Source organism: Periplaneta americana, chromosome 17 (genome assembly GCF_040183065.1).
Source record: "Periplaneta americana isolate PAMFEO1 chromosome 17, P.americana_PAMFEO1_priV1, whole genome shotgun sequence".
Classification (NCBI taxonomy): Eukaryota; Metazoa; Arthropoda; class Insecta; order Blattodea; family Blattidae; genus Periplaneta; species Periplaneta americana.
Window position 1 is genome coordinate 98085315 of NC_091133.1, and position 24635 is coordinate 98109949.

Genomic DNA, 24635 nt, shown 5'->3' on the forward strand with positions numbered 1-24635 from the left:
TTTTAAATATAACGGTCCCTTCCGCCCATATGCCTGGGGACAGAGAGTTGTCCCTTATACTACAGATAGAGTTCGTGAAGACCTATTGGCCGCATTTACCTGCTTTCTTTTCACTACACATTCGGCGGAGATATGGCGGCGAGAATGTAGGAGTATTAGAAGTTTAAAAGCCTTGCCATTATTTCTCGATAATCAGTTTGTGTTCCAACTTCCCATTTTCATGGTCTCGTGTCCGAAGTAAGTCAAGGGGGAATAGAAGAATACATCCCGTTCCGCGATATGGCCTTTATTTCCGGAAATAATGGCTATACCGAGGAACGGGATGCGGCCCTGTATTACCCCACGGCTTACTTCTTACACGATAGCATCAAAATGGCAATCGCGAACACTTTCTGATTTTCGAGAAAAAAAGGGGGAGGGTTCATTCAAAAAATGGTCATTTTGACCTTCCAAAACAGACTTTTTACTACACAAGGAGAACGAAGCGGCTCAGAGGCCCGCCCTTTTAACTGTAGCATCCCCGCATCTTCCATAGTAATCACTGCAAAAATCAGGCAAATCCGCCGCACTTATTTCTAGCCTTAATTTTTGGGTACCTGAAATATTTGAGTCTCTAATTCCGGAAATTATGGCCATACCGAGGAACGGGATGCGGCCCTGTATTACCCCACGGCTTACTTCTTACACGATAGCATCAAAATGGCAATCGCGAACACTTTCTGATTTTCGAGAAAAAAAGGGGAAGGGTTTAAACCACCCTTCCGCCGACATTCTTACCGCCATAACTCCGCAGTACTTGTGGTCACAACAAAGCCGATGAGTGCGTTGAATACAGCTCCTCGAACTATATCTCCAGTATAAAGGACAACTCTCTATCCGTCCGCGTTTGGACGGGAGAGGCCGGCAAAATTTCAAAAAATGGTCATTTTGACCTTCCAAAACAGACTTTTTACTACACAAGGAGAACGAAGCGGCTCAGAGGCCCGCCCTTTTAACTGTAGCATCCCCGCATCTTCCATAGTAATCACTGCAAAAATCAGGCAAATCCGCCGCACTTATTTCTAGCCTTAATTTTTGGGTACCTGAAATATTTGAGTCTCTAATTCCGGAAATTATGGCCATACCGAGGAACGGGATGCGGCCCTGTATTACCCCACGGCTTACTTCTTACACGATAGCATCAAAATGGCAATCGCGAACACTTTCTGATTTTCGAGAAAAAAAGGGGAAGGGTTTAAACCACCCTTCCGCCGACATTCTTACCGCCATAACTCCGCAGTACTTGTGGTCACAACAAAGCCGATGAGTGCGTTGAATACAGCTCCTCGAACTATATCTCCAGTATAAAGGACAACTCTCTATCCGTCCGCGTTTGGACGGGAGAGGCCGGCAAAATTTCAAAAAATGGTCATTTTGACCTTCCAAAACAGACTTTTTACTACACAAGGAGAACGAAGCGGCTCAGAGGCCCGCCCTTTTAACTGTAGCATCCCCGCATCTTCCATAGTAATCACTGCAAAAATCAGGCAAATCCGCCGCACTTATTTCTAGCCTTAATTTTTGGGTACCTGAAATATTTGAGTCTCTAATTCCGGAAATTATGGCCATACCGAGGAACGGGATGCGGCCCTGTATTACCCCACGGCTTACTTCTTACACGATAGCATCAAAATGGCAATCGCGAACACTTTCTGATTTTCGAGAAAAAAAGGGGAAGGGTTTAAACCACCCTTCCGCCGACATTCTTACCGCCATAACTCCGCAGTACTTGTGGTCACAACAAAGCCGATGAGTGCGTTGAATACAGCTCCTCGAACTATATCTCCAGTATAAAGGACAACTCTCTATCCGTCCGCGTTTGGACGGGAGAGGCCGGCAAAATTTCAAAAAATGGTCATTTTGACCTTCCAAAACAGACTTTTTACTACACAAGGAGAACGAAGCGGCTCAGAGGCCCGCCCTTTTAACTGTAGCATCCCCGCATCTTCCATAGTAATCACTGCAAAAATCAGGCAAATCCGCCGCACTTATTTCTAGCCTTAATTTTTGGGTACCTGAAATATTTGAGTCTCTAATTCCGGAAATTATGGCCATACCGAGGAACGGGATGCGGCCCTGTATTACCCCACGGCTTACTTCTTACACGATAGCATCAAAATGGCAATCGCGAACACTTTCTGATTTTCGAGAAAAAAAGGGGAAGGGTTTAAACCACCCTTCCGCCGACATTCTTACCGCCATAACTCCGCAGTACTTGTGGTCACAACAAAGCCGATGAGTGCGTTGAATACAGCTCCTCGAACTATATCTCCAGTATAAAGGACAACTCTCTATCCGTCCGCGTTTGGACGGGAGAGGCCGGCAAAATTTCAAAAAATGGTCATTTTGACCTTCCAAAACAGACTTTTTACTACACAAGGAGAACGAAGCGGCTCAGAGGCCCGCCCTTTTAACTGTAGCATCCCCGCATCTTCCATAGTAATCACTGCAAAAATCAGGCAAATCCGCCGCACTTTTTTCTAGCCTTAATTTTTGGGTACCTGAAATATTTGAGTCTCTAATTCCGGAAATAATGGCCATACCGAGGAACGGGATGCGGCCCTGTATTACCCCACGGCTTACTTCTTACACGATAGCATCAAAATGGCAATCGCGAACACTTTCTGATTTTCGAGAAAAAAAAAAGAAGGGTTTAAACCACCCTTCCGCCGACATTCTTACCGCCATTACTCCGCAGTACTTGTGGTCACAACAAAGCCGATGAGTGCGTTGAATACAGCTCCTCGAACTATATCTCCAGTATAAAGGACAACTCTCTATCCCTCCGCGTTTGGACGGGAGAGGCCGGCAAAATTTCAAAAAATGGTCATTTTGACCTTCCAAAACAGACTTTTTACTACACAAGGAGAACGAAGCGGCTCAGAGGCCCGCCCTTTTAACTGTAGCATCCCCGCATCTTCCATAGTAATCACTGCAAAAATCAGGCAAATCCGCCGCACTTTTTTCTAGCCTTAATTTTTGGGTACCTGAAATATTTGAGTCTCTAATTCCGGAAATAATGGCCATACCGAGGAACGGGATGCGGCCCTGTATTACCCCACGGCTTACTTCTTACACGATAGCATCAAAATGGCAATCGCGAACACTTTCTGATTTTCGAGGAAAAAAAAAGAAGGGTTTAAACCACCCTTCCGCCGACATTCTTACCGCCATAACTCCGCAGTACTTGTGGTCACAACAAAGCCGATGAGTGCGTTGAATACAGCTCCTCGAACTATATCTCCAGTATAAAGGACAACTCTCTATCCCTCCGCGTTTGGACGGGAGAGGCCGGCAAAATTTCAAAAAATGGTCATTTTGACCTTCCAAAACAGACTTTTTACTACACAAGGAGAACGAAGCGGCTCAGAGGCCCGCCCTTTTAACTGTAGCATCCCCGCATCTTCCATAGTAATCACTGCAAAAATCAGGCAAATCCGCCGCACTTTTTTCTAGCCTTAATTTTTGGGTACCTGAAATATTTGAGTCTCTAATTCCGGAAATTATGGCCATACCGAGGAACGGGATGCGGCCCTGTATTACCCCACGGCTTACTTCTTACACGATAGCATCAAAATGGCAATCGCGAACACTTTCTGATTTTCGAGAAAAAAAGGGGAAGGGTTTAAACCACCCTTCCGCCGACATTCTTACCGCCATAACTCCGCAGTACTTGTGGTCACAACAAAGCCGATGAGTGCGTTGAATACAGCTCCTCGAACTATATCTCCAGTATAAAGGACAACTCTCTATCCCTCCGCGTTTGGACGGGAGAGGCCGGCAAAATTTCAAAAAATGGTCATTTTGACCTTCCAAAACAGAATTTTTACTACACAAGGAGAACGAAGCGGCTCAGAGGCCCGCCCTTTTAACTGTAGCATCCCCGAATCTTCCATAGTAATCACTGCAAAAATCAGACAAATCCGCCGCACTTTTTTCTAGCCTTAATTTTTGGGTACCTGAAATATTTGAGTCTCTAATTCCGGAAATAATGGCCATACCGAGGAACGGGATGCGGCCCTGTATTACCCCAAGGCTTACTTCTTACACGATAGCATCAAAATGGCAATCGCGAACACTTTCTGATTTTCGAGAAAAAAAGGGGAAGGGTTTAAACCACCCTTCCGCCGACATTCTTACCGCCATAACTCCGCAGTACTTGTGGTCACAACAAAGCCGATGAGTGCGTTGAATACAGCTCCTCGAACTATATCTCCAGTATAAAGGACAACTCTGTATCCGTCCGCGTTTGGACGGGAGAGGCCGGCAAAATTTCAAAAAATGGTCATTTTGACCTTCCAAAACAGACTTTTTACTACACAAGGAGAACGAAGCGGCTCAGAGGCCCGCCCTTTTAACTGTAGCATCCCCGCATCTTCCATAGTAATCACTGCAAAAATCAGGCAAATCCGCCGCACTTATTTCTAGCCTTAATTTTTGGGTACCTGAAATATTTGAGTCTCTAATTCCGGAAATTATGGCCATACCGAGGAACGGGATGCGGCCCTGTATTACCCCACGGCTTACTTCTTACACGATAGCATCAAAATGGCAATCGCGAACACTTTCTGATTTTCGAGAAAAAAAGGGGAAGGGTTTAAACCACCCTTCCGCCGACATTCTTACCGCCATAACTCCGCAGTACTTGTGGTCACAACAAAGCCGATGAGTGCGATGAATACAGCTCCTCGAACTATATCTCCAGTATAAAGGACAACTCTCTATCCGTCCGCGTTTGGACGGGAGAGGCCGGCAAAATTTCAAAAAATGGTCATTTTGACCTTCCAAAACAGACTTTTTACTACACAAGGAGAACGAAGCGGCTCAGAGGCCCGCCCTTTTAACTGTAGCATCCCCGCATCTTCCATAGTAATCACTGCAAAAATCAGGCAAATCCGCCGCACTTTTTTCTAGCCTTAATTTTTGGGTACCTGAAATATTTGAGTCTCTAATTCCGGAAATAATGGCCATACCGAGGAACGGGATGCGGCCCTGTATTACCCCACGGCTTACTTCTTACACGATAGCATCAAAATGGCAATCGCGAACACTTTCTGATTTTCGAGAAAAAAAAAAGAAGGGTTTAAACCACCCTTCCGCCGACATTCTTACCGCCATTACTCCGCAGTACTTGTGGTCACAACAAAGCCGATGAGTGCGTTGAATACAGCTCCTCGAACTATATCTCCAGTATAAAGGACAACTCTCTATCCCTCCGCGTTTGGACGGGAGAGGCCGGCAAAATTTCAAAAAATGGTCATTTTGACCTTCCAAAACAGACTTTTTACTACACAAGGAGAACGAAGCGGCTCAGAGGCCCGCCCTTTTAACTGTAGCATCCCCGCATCTTCCATAGTAATCACTGCAAAAATCAGGCAAATCCGCCGCACTTTTTTCTAGCCTTAATTTTTGGGTACCTGAAATATTTGAGTCTCTAATTCCGGAAATAATGGCCATACCGAGGAACGGGATGCGGCCCTGTTTTACCCCACGGCTTACTTCTTACACGATAGCATCAAAATGGCAATCGCGAACACTTTCTGATTTTCGAGGAAAAAAAAAGAAGGGTTTAAACCACCCTTACGCCGACATTCTTACCGCCATAACTCCGCAGTACTTGTGGTCACAACAAAGCCGATGAGTGCGTTGAATACAGCTCCTCGAACTATATCTCCAGTATAAAGGACAACTCTCTATCCCTCCGCGTTTGGACGGGAGAGGCCGGCAAAATTTCAAAAAATGGTCATTTTGACCTTCCAAAACAGACTTTTTACTACACAAGGAGAACGAAGCGGCTCAGAGGCCCGCCCTTTTAACTGTAGCATCCCCGCATCTTCCATAGTAATCACTGCAAAAATCAGGCAAATCCGCCGCACTTTTTTCTAGCCTTAATTTTTGGGTACCTGAAATATTTGAGTCTCTAATTCCGGAAATTATGGCCATACCGAGGAACGGGATGCGGCCCTGTATTACCCCACGGCTTACTTCTTACACGATAGCATCAAAATGGCAATCGCGAACACTTTCTGATTTTCGAGAAAAAAAGGGGAAGGGTTTAAACCACCCTTCCGCCGACATTCTTACCGCCATAACTCCGCAGTACTTGTGGTCACAACAAAGCCGATGAGTGCGTTGAATACAGCTCCTCGAACTATATCTCCAGTATAAAGGACAACTCTCTATCCCTCCGCGTTTGGACGGGAGAGGCCGGCAAAATTTCAAAAAATGGTCATTTTGACCTTCCAAAACAGAATTTTTACTACACAAGGAGAACGAAGCGGCTCAGAGGCCCGCTCTTTTAACTGTAGCATCCCCGAATCTTCCATAGTAATCACTGCAAAAATCAGACAAATCCGCCGCACTTTTTTCTAGCCTTAATTTTTGGGTACCTGAAATATTTGAGTCTCTAATTCCGGAAATAATGGCCATACCGAGGAACGGGATGCGGCCCTGTATTACCCCAAGGCTTACTTCTTACACGATAGCATCAAAATGGCAATCGCGAACACTTTCTGATTTTCGAGAAAAAAAGGGGAAGGGTTTAAACCACCCTTCCGCCGACATTCTTACCGCCATAACTCCGCAGTACTTGTGGTCACAACAAAGCCGATGAGTGCGTTGAATACAGCTCCTCGAACTATATCTCCAGTATAAAGGACAACTCTGTATCCGTCCGCGTTTGGACGGGAGAGGCCGGCAAAATTTCAAAAAATGGTCATTTTGACCTTCCAAAACAGACTTTTTACTACACAAGGAGAACGAAGCGGCTCAGAGGCCCGCCCTTTTAACTGTAGCATCCCCGCATCTTCCATAGTAATCACTGCAAAAATCAGGCAAATCCGCCGCACTTTTTTCTAGCCTTAATTTTTGGGTACCTGAAATATTTGAGTCTCTAATTCCGGAAATTATGGCCATACCGAGGAACGGGATGCGGCCCTGTATTACCCCACGGCTTACTTCTTACACGATAGCATCAAAATGGCAATCGCGAACACTTTCTGATTTTCGAGAAAAAAAGGGGAAGGGTTTAAACCACCCTTCCGCCGACATTCTTACCGCCATAACTCCGCAGTACTTGTGGTCACAACAAAGCCGATGAGTGCGTTGAATACAGCTCCTCGAACTATATCTCCAGTATAAAGGACAACTCTCTATCCCTCCGCGTTTGGACGGGAGAGGCCGGCAAAATTTCAAAAAATGGTCATTTTGACCTTCCAAAACAGACTTTTTACTACACAAGGAGAACGAAGCGGCTCAGAGGCCCGCCCTTTTAACTGTAGCATCCCCGCATCTTCCATAGTAATCACTGCAAAAATCAGGCAAATCCGCCGCACTTTTTTCTAGCCTTAATTTTTGGGTACCTGAAATATTTGAGTCTCTAATTCCGGAAATAATGGCCATACCGAGGAACGGGATGCGGCCCTGTATTACCCCAAGGCTTACTTCTTACACGATAGCATCAAAATGGCAATCGCGAACACTTTCTGATTTTCGAGAAAAAAAGGGGAAGGGTTTAAACCACCCTTCCGCCGACATTCTTACCGCCATAACTCCGCAGTACTTGTGGTCACAACAAAGCCGATGAGTGCGTTGAATACAGCTCCTCGAACTATATCTCCAGTATAAAGGACAACTCTGTATCCGTCCGCGTTTGGACGGGAGAGGCCGGCAAAATTTCAAAAAATGGTCATTTTGACCTTCCAAAACAGACTTTTTACTACACAAGGAGAACGAAGCGGCTCAGAGGCCCGCCCTTTTAACTGTAGCATCCCCGCATCTTCCATAGTAATCACTGCAAAAATCAGGCAAATCCGCCGCACTTTTTTCTAGCCTTAATTTTTGGGTACCTGAAATATTTGAGTCTCTAATTCCGGAAATTATGGCCATACCGAGGAACGGGATGCGGCCCTGTATTACCCCACGGCTTACTTCTTACACGATAGCATCAAAATGGCAATCGCGAACACTTTCTGATTTTCGAGAAAAAAAGGGGAAGGGTTTAAACCACCCTTCCGCCGACATTCTTACCGCCATAACTCCGCAGTACTTGTGGTCACAACAAAGCCGATGAGTGCGTTGAATACAGCTCCTCGAACTATATTTCCAGTATAAAGGACAACTCTCTATCCCTCCGCGTTTGGACGGGAGAGGCCGGCAAAATTTCAAAAAATGGTCATTTTGACCTTCCAAAACAGAATTTTTACTACACAAGGAGAACGAAGCGGCTCAGAGGCCCGCCCTTTTAACTGTAGCATCCCCGAATCTTCCATAGTAATCACTGCAAAAATCAGAAAAATCCGCCGCACTTTTTTCTAGCCTTAATTTTTGGGTACCTGAAATATTTGAGTCTCTAATTCCGGAAATAATGGCCATACCGAGGAACGGGATGCGGCCCTGTATTACCCCACGGCTTACTACTTACACGATAGCATCAAAATGGCAATCGCGAACACTTTCTGATTTTCGAGAAAAAAAGGGGAAGGGTTTAAACCACCCTTCCGCCGACATTCTTACCGCCATAACTCCGCAGTACTTGTGGTCACAACAAATCCGATGAGTGCGTTGAATACAGCTCCTCGAACTATATCTCCAGTATAAAGGACAACTCTCTATCCGTCCGCGTTTGGACGGGAGAGGCCGGCAAAATTTCAAAAAATGGTCATTTTGACCTTCCAAAACAGACTTTTTACTACACAAGGAGAACGAAGCGGCTCAGAGGCCCGCCCTTTTAACTGTAGCATCCCCGCATCTTCCATAGTAATCACTGCAAAAATCAGGCAAATCCGCCGCACTTTTTTCTAGCCTTAATTTTTGGGTACCTGAAATATTTGAGTCTCTAATTCCGGAAATAATGGCCATACCGAGGAACGGGATGCGGCCCTGTATTACCCCACGGCTTACTTCTTACACGATAGCATCAAAATGGCAATCGCGAACACTTTCTGATTTTCGAGAAAAAAAAAAAGAAGGCCGCCGACATTCTTACCGCCATTACTCCGCAGTACTTGTGGTCACAACAAAGCCGATGAGTGCGTTGAATACAGCTCCTCGAACTATATCTCCAGTATAAAGGACAACTCTCTATCCCTCCGCGTTTGGACGGGAGAGGCCGGCAAAATTTCAAAAAATGGTCATTTTGACCTTCCAAAACAGACTTTTTACTACACAAGGAGAACGAAGCGGCTCAGAGGCCCGCCCTTTTAACTGTAGCATCCCCGCATCTTCCATAGTAATCACTGCAAAAATCAGGCAAATCCGCCGCACTTTTTTCTAGCCTTAATTTTTGGGTACCTGAAATATTTGAGTCTCTAATTCCGGAAATAATGGCCATACCGAGGAACGGGATGCGGCCCTGTATTACCCCACGGCTTACTTCTTACACGATAGCATCAAAATGGCAATCGCGAACACTTTCTGATTTTCGAGGAAAAAAAGGGGAAGGGTTTAAACCACCCTTCCGCCGACATTCTTACCGCCATAACTCCGCAGTACTTGTGGTCACAACAAAGCCGATGAGTGCGTTGAATACAGCTCCTCGAACTATATCTCCAGTATAAAGGACAACTCTCTATCCCTCCGCGTTTGGACGGGAGAGGCCGGCAAAATTTCAAAAAATGGTCATTTTGACCTTCCAAAACAGACTTTTTACTACACAAGGAGAACGAAGCGGCTCAGAGGCCCGCCCTTTTAACTGTAGCATCCCCGCATCTTCCATAGTAATCACTGCAAAAATCAGGCAAATCCGCCGCACTTTTTTCTAGCCTTAATTTTTGGGTACCTGAAATATTTGAGTCTCTAATTCCGGAAATAATGGCCATACCGAGGAACGGGATGCGGCCCTGTATTACCCCACGGCTTACTTCTTACACGATAGCATCAAAATGGCAATCGCGAACACTTTCTGATTTTCGAGAAAAAAAGGGGAAGGGTTTAAACCACCCTTCCGCCGACATTCTTACCGCCATAACTCCGCAGTACTTGTGGTCACAACAAAGCCGATGAGTGCGTTGAATACAGCTCCTCGAACTATATCTCCAGTATAAAGGACAACTCTGTATCCGTCCGCGTTTGGACTCAGAGGCCCGCCCTTTTAACTGTAGCATCCCCGCATCTTCCATAGTAATCACTGCAAAAATCAGGCAAATCCGCCGCACTTTTTTCTAGCCTTAATTTTTGGGTACCTGAAATATTTGAGTCTCTAATTCCGGAAATAATGGCCATACCGAGGAACGGGATGCGGCCCTGTATTACCCCAAGGCTTACTTCTTACACGATAGCATCAAAATGGCAATCGCGAACACTTTCTGATTTTCGAGAAAAAAAGGGGAAGGGTTTAAACCACCCTTCCGCCGACATTCTTACCGCCATAACTCAGCAGTACTTGTGGTCACAACAAAGCCGATGAGTGCGTTGAATACAGCTCCTCGAACTATATTTCCAGTATAAAGGACAACTCTCTATCCCTCCGCGTTTGGACGGGAGAGGCCGGCAAAATTTCAAAAAATGGTCATTTTGACCTTCCAAAACAGAATTTTTACTACACAAGGAGAACGAAGCGGCTCAGAGGCCCGCCCTTTTAACTGTAGCATCCCCGAATCTTCCATAGTAATCACTGCAAAAATCAGAAAAATCCGCCGCACTTTTTTCTAGCCTTAATTTTTGGGTACCTGAAATATTTGAGTCTCTAATTCCGGAAATAATGGCCATACCGAGGAACGGGATGCGGCCCTGTATTACCCCACGGCTTACTTCTTACACGATAGCATCAAAATGGCAATCGCGAACACTTTCTGATTTTCGAGAAAAAAAGGGGAAGGGTTTAAACCACCCTTCCGCCGACATTCTTACCGCCATAACTCCGCAGTACTTGTGGTCACAACAAATCCGATGAGTGCGTTGAATACAGCTCCTCGAACTATATCTCCAGTATAAAGGACAACTCTCTATCCGTCCGCGTTTGGTCGGGAGAGGCCGGCAAAATTTCAAAAAATGGTCATTTTGACCTTCCAAAACAGACTTTTTACTACACAAGGAGAACGAAGCGGCTCAGAGGCCCGCCCTTTTAACTGTAGCATCCCCGCATCTTCCATAGTAATCACTGCAAAAATCAGGCAAATCCGCCGCACTTTTTTCTAGCCTTAATTTTTGGGTACCTGAAATATTTGAGTCTCTAATTCCGGAAATAATGGCCATACCGAGGAACGGGATGCGGCCCTGTATTACCCCACGGCTTACTTCTTACACGATAGCATCAAAATGGCAATCGCGAACACTTTCTGATTTTCGAGAAAAAAAAAGAAGGCCGCCGACATTCTTACCGCCATTACTCCGCAGTACTTGTGGTCACAACAAAGCCGATGAGTGCGTTGAATACAGGTCCTCGAACTATATCTCCAGTATAAAGGACAACTCTCTATCCCTCCGCGTTTGGACGGGAGAGGCCGGCAAAATTTCAAAAAATGGTCATTTTGACCTTCCAAAACAGACTTTTTACTACACAAGGAGAACGAAGCGGCTCAGAGGCCCGCCCTTTTAACTGTAGCATCCCCGCATCTTCCATAGTAATCACTGCAAAAATCAGGCAAATCCGCCGCACTTTTTTCTAGCCTTAATTTTTGGGTACCTGAAATATTTGAGTCTCTAATTCCGGAAATAATGGCCATACCGAGGAACGGGATGCGGCCCTGTATTACCCCACGGCTTACTTCTTACACGATAGCATCAAAATGGCAATCGCGAACACTTTCTGATTTTCGAGGAAAAAAAGGGGAAGGGTTTAAACCACCCTTCCGCCGACATTCTTACCGCCATAACTCCGCAGTACTTGTGGTCACAACAAAGCCGATGAGTGCGTTGAATACAGCTCCTCGAACTATATCTCCAGTATAAAGGACAACTCTCTATCCCTCCGCGTTTGGACGGGAGAGGCCGGCAAAATTTCAAAAAATGGTCATTTTGACCTTCCAAAACAGACTTTTTACTACACAAGGAGAACGAAGCGGCTCAGAGGCCCGCCCTTTTAACTGTAGCATCCCCGCATCTTCCATAGTAATCACTGCAAAAATCAGGCAAATCCGCCGCACTTTTTTCTAGCCTTAATTTTTGGGTACCTGAAATATTTGAGTCTCTAATTCCGGAAATAATGGCCATACCGAGGAACGGGATGCGGCCCTGTATTACCCCACGGCTTACTTCTTACACGATAGCATCAAAATGGCAATCGCGAACACTTTCTGATTTTCGAGAAAAAAAGGGGAAGGGTTTAAACCACCCTTCCGCCGACATTCTTACCGCCATAACTCCGCAGTACTTGTGGTCACAACAAAGCCGATGAGTGCGTTGAATACAGCTCCTCAAACTATATCTCCAGTATAAAGGACAACTCTCTATCCCTCCGCGTTTGGACGGGAGAGGCCGGCAAAATTTCAAAAAATGGTCATTTTGACCTTCCAAAACAGAATTTTTACTACACAAGGAGAACGAAGCGGCTCAGAGGCCCGCCCTTTTAACTGTAGCATCCCCGAATCTTCCATAGTAATCACTGCAAAAATCAGACAAATCCGCCGCACTTTTTTCTAGCCTTAATTTTTGGGTACCTGAAATATTTGAGTCTCTAATTCCGGAAATAATGGCCATACCGAGGAACGGGATGCGGCCCTGTATTACCCCACGGCTTACTTCTTACACGATAGCATCAAAATGGCAATCGCGAACACTTTCTGATTTTCGAGAAAAAAAAAAGAAGGGTTTAAACCACCCTTCCGCCGACATTCTTACCGCCATAACTCCGCAGTACTTGTGGTCACAACAAAGCCGATGAGTGCGTTGAATACAGCTCCTCGAACTATATCTCCAGTATAAAGGACAACTCTGTATCCGTCCGCGTTTGGACGGGAGAGGCCGGCAAAATTTCAAAAAATGGTCATTTTGACCTTCCAAAACAGACTTTTTACTACACAAGGAGAACGAAGCGGCTCAGAGGCCCGCCCTTTTAACTGTAGCATCCCCGCATCTTCCATAGTAATCACTGCAAAAATCAGGCAAATCCGCCGCACTTTTTTCTAGCCTTAATTTTTGGGTACCTGAAATATTTGAGTCTCTAATTCCGGAAATTATGGCCATACCGAGGAACGGGATGCGGCCCTGTATTACCCCACGGCTTACTTCTTACACGATAGCATCAAAATGGCAATCGCGAACACTTTCTGATTTTCGAGAAAAAAAGGGGAAGGGTTTAAACCACCCTTCCGCCGACATTCTTACCGCCATAACTCCGCAGTACTTGTGGTCACAACAAATCCGATGAGTGCGTTGAATACAGCTCCTCGAACTATATCTCCAGTATAAAGGACAACTCTCTATCCCTCCGCGTTTGGACGGGAGAGGCCGGCAAAATTTCAAAAAATGGTCATTTTGACCTTCCAAAACAGACTTTTTACTACACAAGGAGAACGAAGCGGCTCAGAGGCCCGCCCTTTTAACTGTAGCATCCCCGCATCTTCCATAGTAATCACTGCAAAAATCAGGCAAATCCGCCGCACTTTTTTCTAGCCTTAATTTTTGGGTACCTGAAATATTTGAGTCTCTAATTCCGGAAATAATGGCCATACCGAGGAACGGGATGCGGCCCTGTATTACCCCACGGCTTACTTCTTACACGATAGCATCAAAATGGCAATCGCGAACACTTTCTGATTTTCGAGGAAAAAAAAAGAAGGGTTTAAACCACCCTTCCGCCGACATTCTTACCGCCATAACTCCGCAGTACTTGTGGTCACAACAAAGCCGATGAGTGCGTTGAATACAGCTCCTCGAACTATATCTCCAGTATAAAGGACAACTCTCTATCCCTCCGCGTTTGGACGGGAGAGGCCGGCAAAATTTCAAAAAATGGTCATTTTGACCTTCCAAAACAGACTTTTTACTACACAAGGAGAACGAAGCGGCTCAGAGGCCCGCCCTTTTAACTGTAGCATCCCCGCATCTTCCATAGTAATCACTGCAAAAATCAGGCAAATCCGCCGCACTTTTTTCTAGCCTTAATTTTTGGGTACCTGAAATATTTGAGTCTCTAATTCCGGAAATAATGGCCATACCGAGGAACGGGATGCGGCCCTGTATTACCCCACGGCTTACTTCTTACACGATAGCATCAAAATGGCAATCGCGAACACTTTCTGATTTTCGAGAAAAAAAGGGGAAGGGTTTAAACCACCCTTCCGCCGACATTCTTACCGCCATAACTCCGCAGTACTTGTGGTCACAACAAAGCCGATGAGTGCGTTGAATACAGCTCCTCGAACTATATCTCCAGTATAAAGGACAACTCTCTATCCCTCCGCGTTTAGACGGGAGAGGCCGGCAAAATTTCAAAAAATGGTCATTTTGACCTTCCAAAACAGACTTTTTACTACACAAGGAGAACGAAGCGGCTCAGAGGCCCGCCCTTTTAACTGTAGCATCCCCGCATCTTCCATAGTAATCACTGCAAAAATCAGGCAAATCCGCCGCACTTTTTTCTAGCCTTAATTTTTGGGTACCTGAAATATTTGAGTCTCTAATTCCGGAAATTATGGCCATACCGAGGAACGGGATGCGGCCCTGTATTACCCCACGGCTTACTTCTTACACGATAGCATCAAAATGGCAATCGCGAACACTTTCTGATTTTCGAGAAAAAAAGGGGAAGGGTTTAAACCACCCTTCCGCCGACATTCTTACCGCCATAACTCCGCAGTACTTGTGGTCACAACAAAGCCGATGAGTGCGTTGAATACAGCTCCTCGAACTATATCTCCAGTATAAAGGACAACTCTCTATCCCTCCGCGTTTGGACGGGAGAGGCCGGCAAAATTTCAAAAAATGGTCATTTTGACCTTCCAAAACAGAATTTTTACTACACAAGGAGAACGAAGCGGCTCAGAGGCCCGCCCTTTTAACTGTAGCATCCCCGAATCTTCCATAGTAATCACTGCAAAAATCAGACAAATCCGCCGCACTTTTTTCTAGCCTTAATTTTTGGGTACCTGAAATATTTGAGTCTCTAATTCCGGAAATAATGGCCATACCGAGGAACGGGATGCGGCCCTGTATTACCCCACGGCTTACTTCTTACACGATAGCATCAAAATGGCAATCGCGAACACTTTCTGATTTTCGAGAAAAAAAAAAGAAGGGTTTAAACCACCCTTCCGCCGACATTCTTACCGCCATAACTCCGCAGTACTTGTGGTCACAACAAAGCCGATGAGTGCGTTGAATACAGCTCCTCGAACTATATCTCCAGTATAAAGGACAACTCTGTATCCGTCCGCGTTTGGACGGGAGAGGCCGGCAAAATTTCAAAAAATGGTCATTTTGACCTTCCAAAACAGACTTTTTACTACACAAGGAGAACGAAGCGGCTCAGAGGCCCGCCCTTTTAACTGTAGCATCCCCGCATCTTCCATAGTAATCACTGCAAAAATCAGGCAAATCCGCCGCACTTATTTCTAGCCTTAATTTTTGGGTACCTGAAATATTTGAGTCTCTAATTCCGGAAATAATGGCCATACCGAGGAACGGGATGCGGCCCTGTATTACCCCACGGCTTACTTCTTACACGATAGCATCAAAATGGCAATCGCGAACACTTTCTGATTTTCGAGAAAAAAAGGGGAAGGGAACCACCCTTCCGCCGACATTCTTACCGCCATAACTCCGCAGTACTTGTGGTCACAACAAAGCCGATGAGTGCGTTGAATACAGCTCCTCGAACTATATCTCCAGTATAAAGGACAAGTCTCTAACCCTCCGCGTTTGGACGGGAGAGGCCGGCAAAATTTCAAAAAATGGTCATTTTGACCTTCCAAAACAGACTTTTTACTACACAAGGAGAACGAAGCGGCTCAGAGGCCCGCCCTTTTAACTGTAGCATCCCCGCATCTTCCATAGTAATCACTGCAAAAATCAGGCAAATCCGCCGCACTTTTTTCTAGCTTTAATTTTTGGGTACCTGAAATATTTGAGTCTCTAATTCCGGAAATAATGGCCATACCGAGGAACGGGATGCGGCCCTGTATTACCCCACGGCTTACTTCTTACACGATAGCATCAAAATGGCAATCGCGAACACTTTCTGATTTTCGAGAAAAAAAGGGGAAGGGTTTAAACCACCCTTCCGCCGACATTCTTACCGCCATAACTCCGCAGTACTTGTGGTCACAACAAAGCCGATGAGTGCGTTGAATACAGCTCCTCGAACTATATCTCCAGTATAAAGGACAACTCTCTATCCCTCCGCGTTTGGACGGGAGAGGCCGGCAAAATTTCAAAAAATGGTCATTTTGACATTCCAAAACAGACTTTTTACTACACAAGGAGAACGAAGCGGCTCAGAGGCCCGCCCTTTTAACTGTAGCATCCCCGAATCTTCCATAGTAATCACTGCAAAAATCAGGCAAAACCGCCGCACTTTTTTCTAGCCTTAATTTTTGGGTACCTGAAATATTTGAGTCTCTAATTCCGGAAATAATGGCCATACCGAGGAACGGGATGCGGCACTGTATTACCCCACGGCTTACTACTTACACGATAGCATCAAAATGGCAATCGCGAACACTTTCTGATTTTCGAGAAAAAAAGGGGAAGGGTTTAAACCACCCTTCCGCCGACATTCTTACCGCCATAACTCCGCAGTACTTGTGGTCACAACAAAGCCGATGAGTGCGTTGAATACAGCTCCTCGAACTATATCTCCAGTATAAAGGACAACTCTCTATCCCTCCGCGTTTGGACGGGAGAGGCCGGCAAAATTTCAAAAAATGGTCATTTTGTTCTTCCAAAACAGACTTTTTACTACACAAGGAGAACGAAGCGGCTCAGAGGCCCGCCCTTTTAACTGTAGCATCCCCGCATCTTCCATAGTAATCACTGCAAAAATCAGGCAAATCCGCCGCACTTTTTTCTAGCCTTAATTTTTGGGTACCTGAAATATTTGAGTCTCTAATTCCGGAAATTATGGCCATACCGAGGAACGGGATGCGGCCCTGTATTACCCCACGGCTTACTTGTTACACGATAGCATCAAAATGGCAATCGCGAACACTTTCTGATTTTCGAGAAAAAAAGGGGAAGGGTTTAAACCACCCTTCCGCCGACATTCTTACCGCCATAACTCCGCAGTACTTGTGGTCACAACAAAGCCGATGAGTGCGTTGAATACAGCTCCTCGAACTATATCTCCAGTATAAAGGACAACTCTCTATCCCTCCGCGTTTGGACGGGAGAGGCCGGCAAAATTTCAAAAAATGGTCATTTTGACCTTCCAAAACAGAATTTTTACTACACAAGGAGAACGAAGCGGCTCAGAGGCCCGCCCTTTTAACTGTAGCATCCCCGAATCTTCCATAGTAATCACTGCAAAAATCAGACAAATCCGCCGCACTTTTTTCTAGCCTTAATTTTTGGGTACCTGAAATATTTGAGTCTCTAATTCCGGAAATAATGGCCATACCGAGGAACGGGATGCGGCCCTGTATTACCCCACGGCTTACTACTTACACGATAGCATCAAAATGGCAATCGCGAACACTTTCTGATTTTCGAGAAAAAAAGGGGAAGGGTTTAAACCACCCTTCCGCCGACATTCTTACCGCCATAACTCCGCAGTACTTGTGGTCACAACAAATCCGATGAGTGCGTTGAATACAGCTCCTCGAACTATATCTCCAGTATAAAGGACAACTCTCTATCCGTCCGCGTTTGGACGGGAGAGGCCGGCAAAATTTCAAAAAATGGTCATTTTGACCTTCCAAAACAGACTTTTTACTACACAAGGAGAACGAAGCGGCTCAGAGGCCCGCCCTTTTAACTGTAGCATCCCCGCATCTTCCATAGTAATCACTGCAAAAATCAGGCAAATCCGCCGCACTTTTTTCTAGCCTTAATTTTTGGGTACCTGAAATATTTGAGTCTCTAATTCCGGAAATAATGGCCATACCGAGGAACGGGATGCGGCCCTGTATTACCCCTCGGCTTACTTCTTACACGATAGCATCAAAATGGCAATCGCGAACACTTTCTGATTTTCGAGAAAAAAAAAAGAAGGGTTTAAACCACCCTTCCGCCGACATTCTTACCGCCATAACTCCGCAGTACTTGTGGTCACAACAAAGCCGATGAGTGCGTTGAATACAGCTCCTCGAACTATATCTCCAGTATAAAGGACAACTCTCTAACCCTCCGCGTTTGGACGGGAGAGGCCGGCAAAATTTCAAAAAATGGTCATTTTGACCTTCCAAAACAGACTTTTTACTACACAAGGAGAACGAAGCGGCTCAGAGGCCCGCCCTTTTAACTGTAGCATCCCCGCATCTTCCATAGTAATCACTGCAAAAATCAGGCAAATCCGCCGCACTTTTTTCTAGCCTTAATTTTTGGGTACCTGAAATATTTGAGTCTCTAATTCCGGAAATTATGGCCATACCGAGGAACGGGATGCGGCCCTGTATTACCCCACGGCTTACTTCTTACACGATAGCATCAAAATGGCAATCGCGAACACTTTCTGATTTTGGAGGAAAAAAAAAGAAGGGTTTAAACCACCCTTCCGCCGACATTCTTACCGCCATAACTCCGCAGTACTTGTGGTCACAACAAAGCCGATGAGTGCGTTGAATACAGCTCCTCGAACTATATCTCCAGTATAAAGGACAACTCTGTATCCGTCCGCGTTTGGACGGGAGAGGCCGGCAAAATTTCAAAAAATGGTCATTTTGACCTTCCAAAACAGACTTTTTACTACACAAGGAGAACGAAGCGGCTCAGAGGCCCGCCCTTTTAACTGTAGCATCCCCGCATCTTCCATAGTAATCACTGCAAAAATCAGGCAAATCCGCCGCACTTTTTTCTAGCCTTAATTTTTGGGTACCTGAAATATTTGAGTCTCTAATTCCGGAAATTATGGCCATACCGAGGAACGGGATGCGGCCCTGTATTACCCCACGGCTTACTTCTTACACGATAGCATCAAAATGGCAATCGCGAACACTTTCTGATTTTCGAGAAAAAAAGGGAAGGGTTTAAACCACCCTTCCGCCGACATTCTTACCGCCATAACTCCGCAGTACTTGTGGTCACAACAAAGCCGATGAGTGCGTTGAATACAGCTCCTCGAACTATATCTCCAGTATAAAGGACAACTCTCTATCCCTCCGCGTTTAGACGGGAGAGGCCGGCAAAATTTCAAAAAATGGTCATTTTGACCTTCCAAAACAGACTTTTTACTACACAAGGAGAACGAAGCGGCTCAGAGGCCCGCCCTTTTAACTGTAGCATCCCCGCATCTTCCATAGTAATCACTGCAAAAATCAGGCAAATCCGCCGCACTTATTTCTAGCCTTAATTTTTGGGTACCTGAAATATTTGAGTCTCTAATTCCGGAAATAATGGCCATACCGAGGAACGGGATGCGGCCCTGTATTACCCCACGGCTTACTTCTTACACGATAGCATCAAAATGGCAATCGCGAACACTTTCTGATTTTCGAGAAAAAAAGGGGAAGGGAACCACCCTTCCGCCGACATTCTTACCGCCATAACTCCGCAGTACTTGTGGTCACAACAAAGCCGATGAGTGCGTTGAATACAGCTCCTCGAACTATATCTCCAGTATAAAGGACAACTCTCTAACCCTCCGCGTTTGGACGGGAGAGGCCGGCAAAATTTCAAAAAATGGTCATTTTGACCTTCCAAAACAGACTTTTTACTACACAAGGAGAACGAAGCGGCTCAGAGGCCCGCCCTTTTAACTGTAGCATCCCCGCATCTTCCATAGTAATCACTGCAAAAATCAGGCAAATCCGCCGCACTTTTTTCTAGCCTTAATTTTTGGGTACCTGAAATATTTGAGTCTCTAATTCCGGAAATAATGGCCATACCGAGGAACGGGATGCGGCCCTGTATTACCCCACGGCTTACTACTTACACGATAGCATCAAAATGGCAATCGCGAACACTTTCTGATTTCCGCCGACATTCTTACCGCCATAACTCCGCAGTACTTGTGGTCACAACAAAGCCGATGAGTGCGTTGAATACAGCTCCTCGAACTATATCTCCAGTATAAAGGACAACTCTCTATCCCTCCGCGTTTGGACGGGAGAGGCCGGCAAAATTTCAAAAAATGGTCATTTTGACATTCCAAAACAGACTTTTTACTACACAAGGAGAACGAAGCGGCTCAGAGGCCCGCCCTTTTAACTGTAGCATCCCCGAATCTTCCATAGTAATCACTGCAAAAATCAGGCAAAACCGCCGCACTTTTTTCTAGCCTTAATTTTTGGGTACCTGAAATATTTGAGTCTCTAATTCCGGAAATAATGGCCATACCGAGGAACGGGATGCGGCACTGTATTACCCCACGGCTTACTACTTACACGATAGCATCAAAATGGCAATCGCGAACACTTTCTGATTTTCGAGAAAAAAAGGGGAAGGGTTTAAACCACCCTTCCGCCGACATTCTTACCGCCATAACTCCGCAGTACTTGTGGTCACAACAAAGCCGATGAGTGCGTTGAATACAGCTCCTCGAACTATATCTCCAGTATAAAGGACAACTCTCTATCCCTCCGCGTTTGGACGGGAGAGGCCGGCAAAATTTCAAAAAATGGTCATTTTGACCTTCCAAAACAGAATTTTTACTACACAAGGAGAACGAAGCGGCTCAGAGGCCCGCCCTTTTAACTGTAGCATCCCCGAATCTTCCATAGTAATCACTGCAAAAATCAGACAAATCCGCCGCACTTTTTTCTAGCCTTAATTTTTGGGTACCTGAAATATTTGAGTCTCTAATTCCGGAAATAATGGCCATACCGAGGAACGGGATGCGGCCCTGTATTACCCCACGGCTTACTACTTACACGATAGCATCAAAATGGCAATCGCGAACACTTTCTGATTTTCGAGAAAAAAAGGGGAAGGGTTTAAACCACCCTTCCGCCGACATTCTTACCGCCATAACTCCGCAGTACTTGTGGTCGCAACAAAGCCGATGAGTGCGTTGAATACAGCTCCTCGAACTATATCTCCAGTATAAAGGACAACTCTCTATCCCTCCGCGTTTGGACGGGAGAGGCCGGCAAAATTTCAAAAAATGGTCATTTTGACCTTCCAAAACAGACTTTTTACTACACAAGGAGAACGAAGCGGCTCAGAGGCCCGCCCTTTTAACTGTAGCATCCCCGCATCTTCCATAGTAATCACTTGCAAAAATCAGGCAAATCCGCCGCACTTTTTTCTAGCCTTAATTTTTGGGTACCTGAAATATTTGAGTCTCTAATTCCGGAAATAATGGCCATACCGAGGAACGGGATGCGGCCCTGTATTACCCCACGGCTTACTTCTTACACGATAGCATCAAAATGGCAATCGCGAACACTTTCTGATTTTCGAGAAAAAAGGGGAAGGGTTTAAACCACCCTTCCGCCGACATTCTTACCGCCATTACTCCGCAGTACTTGTGGTCACAACAAAGCCGATGAGTGCGTTGAATACAGCTCATCGAACTATATCTCCAGTATAAAGGACAACTCTCTATCCCTCCGCGTTTGGACGGGAGAGGCCGGCAAAATTTCAAAAAATGGTCATTTTGACCTTCCAAAACAGACTTTTTACTACACAAGGAGAACGAAGCGGCTCAGAGGCCCGCCCTTTTAACTGTAGCATCCCCGCATCATCCATAGTAATCACTGCAAAAATCAGGCAAATCCGCCGCACTTTTTTCTAGCCTTAATTTTTGGGTACCTGAAATATTTGAGTCTCTAATTCCGGAAATTATGGCCATACCGAGGAACGGGATGCGGCCCTGTATTACCCCACGGCTTACTTCTTACACGATAGCATCAAAATGGCAATCGCGAACACTTTCTGATTTTCGAGAAAAAAAGGGGAAGGGTTTAAACCACCCTTCCGCCGACATTCTTACCGCCATAACTCCGCAGTACTTGTGGTCACAACAAAGCCGATGAGTGCGTTGAATACAGCTCCTCGAACTATATCTCCAGTATAAAGGACAACTCTCCATCCCTCCGCGTTTGGACGGGAGAGGCCGGCAAAATTTCAAAAAATGGTCATTTTGACCTTCCAAAACAGAATTTTTACTACACAAGGAGAACGAAGCGGCTCAGAGGCCCGCCCTTTTAACTGTAGCATCCCCGCATCTTCCATAGTAATCACTGCAAAAATCAGAAAAATCCGGCGCACTTTTTTCTAGCCTTAATTTTTGGGTACCTGAAATATTTGAGTCTCTAATTCCGGAAATTATGGCCATACCGAGGAACGGGATGCGGCCCTGTATTACCCCACGGCTTACTACTTACACGATAGCATCAAAATGGCAATCGCGAACACTTTCTGATTTTCGAGAAAAAAAGGGGAAGGGTTTAAACCACCCTTCCGCCGACATTCTTACCGCCATAACTCCGCAGTACTTGTGGTCACAACAAAGCCGATGAGTGCGTTGAATACAGCTCCTCGAACTATATCTCCAGTATAAAGGACAACTCTCTATCCCTCCGCGTTTAGACGGGAGAGGCCGGCAAAATTTCAAAAAATGGTCATTTTGACCTTCCAAAACAGACTTTTTACTACACAAGGAGAACGAAGCGGCTCAGAGGCCCGCCCTTTTAACTGTAGCATCCCCGCATCTTCCATAGTAATCACTGCAAAAATCAGGCAAATCCGCCGCACTTATTTCTAGCCTTAATTTTTGGGTACCTGAAATATTTGAGTCTCTAATTCCGGAAATAATGGCCATACCGAGGAACGGGATGCGGCCCTGTATTACCCCACGGCTTACTTCTTACACGATAGCATCAAAATGGCAATCGCGAACACTTTCTGATTTTCGAGAAAAAAAGGGGAAGGGAACCACCCTTCCGCCGACATTCTTACCGCCATAACTCCGCAGTACTTGTGGTCACAACAAAGCCGATGAGTGCGTTGAATACAGCTCCTCGAACTATATCTCCAGTATAAAGGACAACTCTCTAACCCTCCGCGTTTGGACGGGAGAGGCCGGCAAAATTTCAAAAAATGGTCATTTTGACCTTCCAAAACAGACTTTTTACTACACAAGGAGAACGAAGCGGCTCAGAGGCCCGCCCTTTTAACTGTAGCATCCCCGCATCTTCCATAGTAATCACTGCAAAAATCAGGCAAATCCGCCGCACTTTTTTCTAGCCTTAATTTTTGGGTACCTGAAATATTTGAGTCTCTAATTCCGGAAATAATGGCCATACCGAGGAACGGGATGCGGCCCTGTATTACCCCACGGCTTACTACTTACACGATAGCATCAAAATGGCAATCGCGAACACTTTCTGATTTCCGCCGACATTCTTACCGCCATAACTCCGCAGTACTTGTGGTCACAACAAAGCCGATGAGTGCGTTGAATACAGCTCCTCGAACTATATCTCCAGTATAAAGGACAACTCTCTATCCCTCCGCGTTTGGACGGGAGAGGCCGGCAAAATTTCAAAAAATGGTCATTTTGACATTCCAAAACAGACTTTTTACTACACAAGGAGAACGAAGCGGCTCAGAGGCCCGCCCTTTTAACTGTAGCATCCCCGAATCTTCCATAGTAATCACTGCAAAAATCAGGCAAAACCGCCGCACTTTTTTCTAGCCTTAATTTTTGGGTACCTGAAATATTTGAGTCTCTAATTCCGGAAATAATGGCCATACCGAGGAACGGGATGCGGCACTGTATTACCCCACGGCTTACTACTCACACGATAGCATCAAAATGGCAATCGCGAACACTTTCTGATTTTCGAGAAAAAAAGGGGAAGGGTTTAAACCACCCTTCCGCCGACATTCTTACCGCCATAACTCCGCAGTACTTGTGGTCACAACAAAGCCGATGAGTGCGTTGAATACAGCTCCTCGAACTATATCTCCAGTATAAAGGACAACTCTCTATCCCTCCGCGTTTGGACGGGAGAGGCCGGCAAAATTTCAAAAAATGGTCATTTTGACCTTCCAAAACAGAATTTTTACTACACAAGGAGAACGAAGCGGCTCAGAGGCCCGCCCTTTTAACTGTAGCATCCCCGAATCTTCCATAGTAATCACTGCAAAAATCAGACAAATCCGCCGCACTTTTTTCTAGCCTTAATTTTTGGGTACCTGAAATATTTGAGTCTCTAATTCCGGAAATAATGGCCATACCGAGGAACGGGATGCGGCCCTGTATTACCCCACGGCTTACTACTTACACGATAGCATCAAAATGGCAATCGCGAACACTTTCTGATTTTCGAGAAAAAAAGGGGAAGGGTTTAAACCACCCTTCCGCCGACATTCTTACCGCCATAACTCCGCAGTACTTGTGGTCACAACAAATCCGATGAGTGCGTTGAATACAGCTCCTCGAACTATATCTCCAGTATAAAGGACAACTCTCTATCCGTCCGCGTTTGGACGGGAGAGGCCGGCAAAATTTCAAAAAATGGTCATTTTGACCTTCCAAAACAGACTTTTTACTACACAAGGAGAACGAAGCGGCTCAGAGGCCCGCCCTTTTAACTGTAGCATCCCCGCATCTT

General features: G+C 45.6%; 1 protein-coding gene across 1 annotated transcript in view; it reads right to left on the reverse strand.

The window, feature by feature from the left end:
• The window catches only part of LOC138692761 (uncharacterized), a 494742-nt gene that overhangs the window by 1442 nt on the left and 468665 nt on the right, over positions 1–24635 (reverse strand). The window lies entirely within an intron of this gene.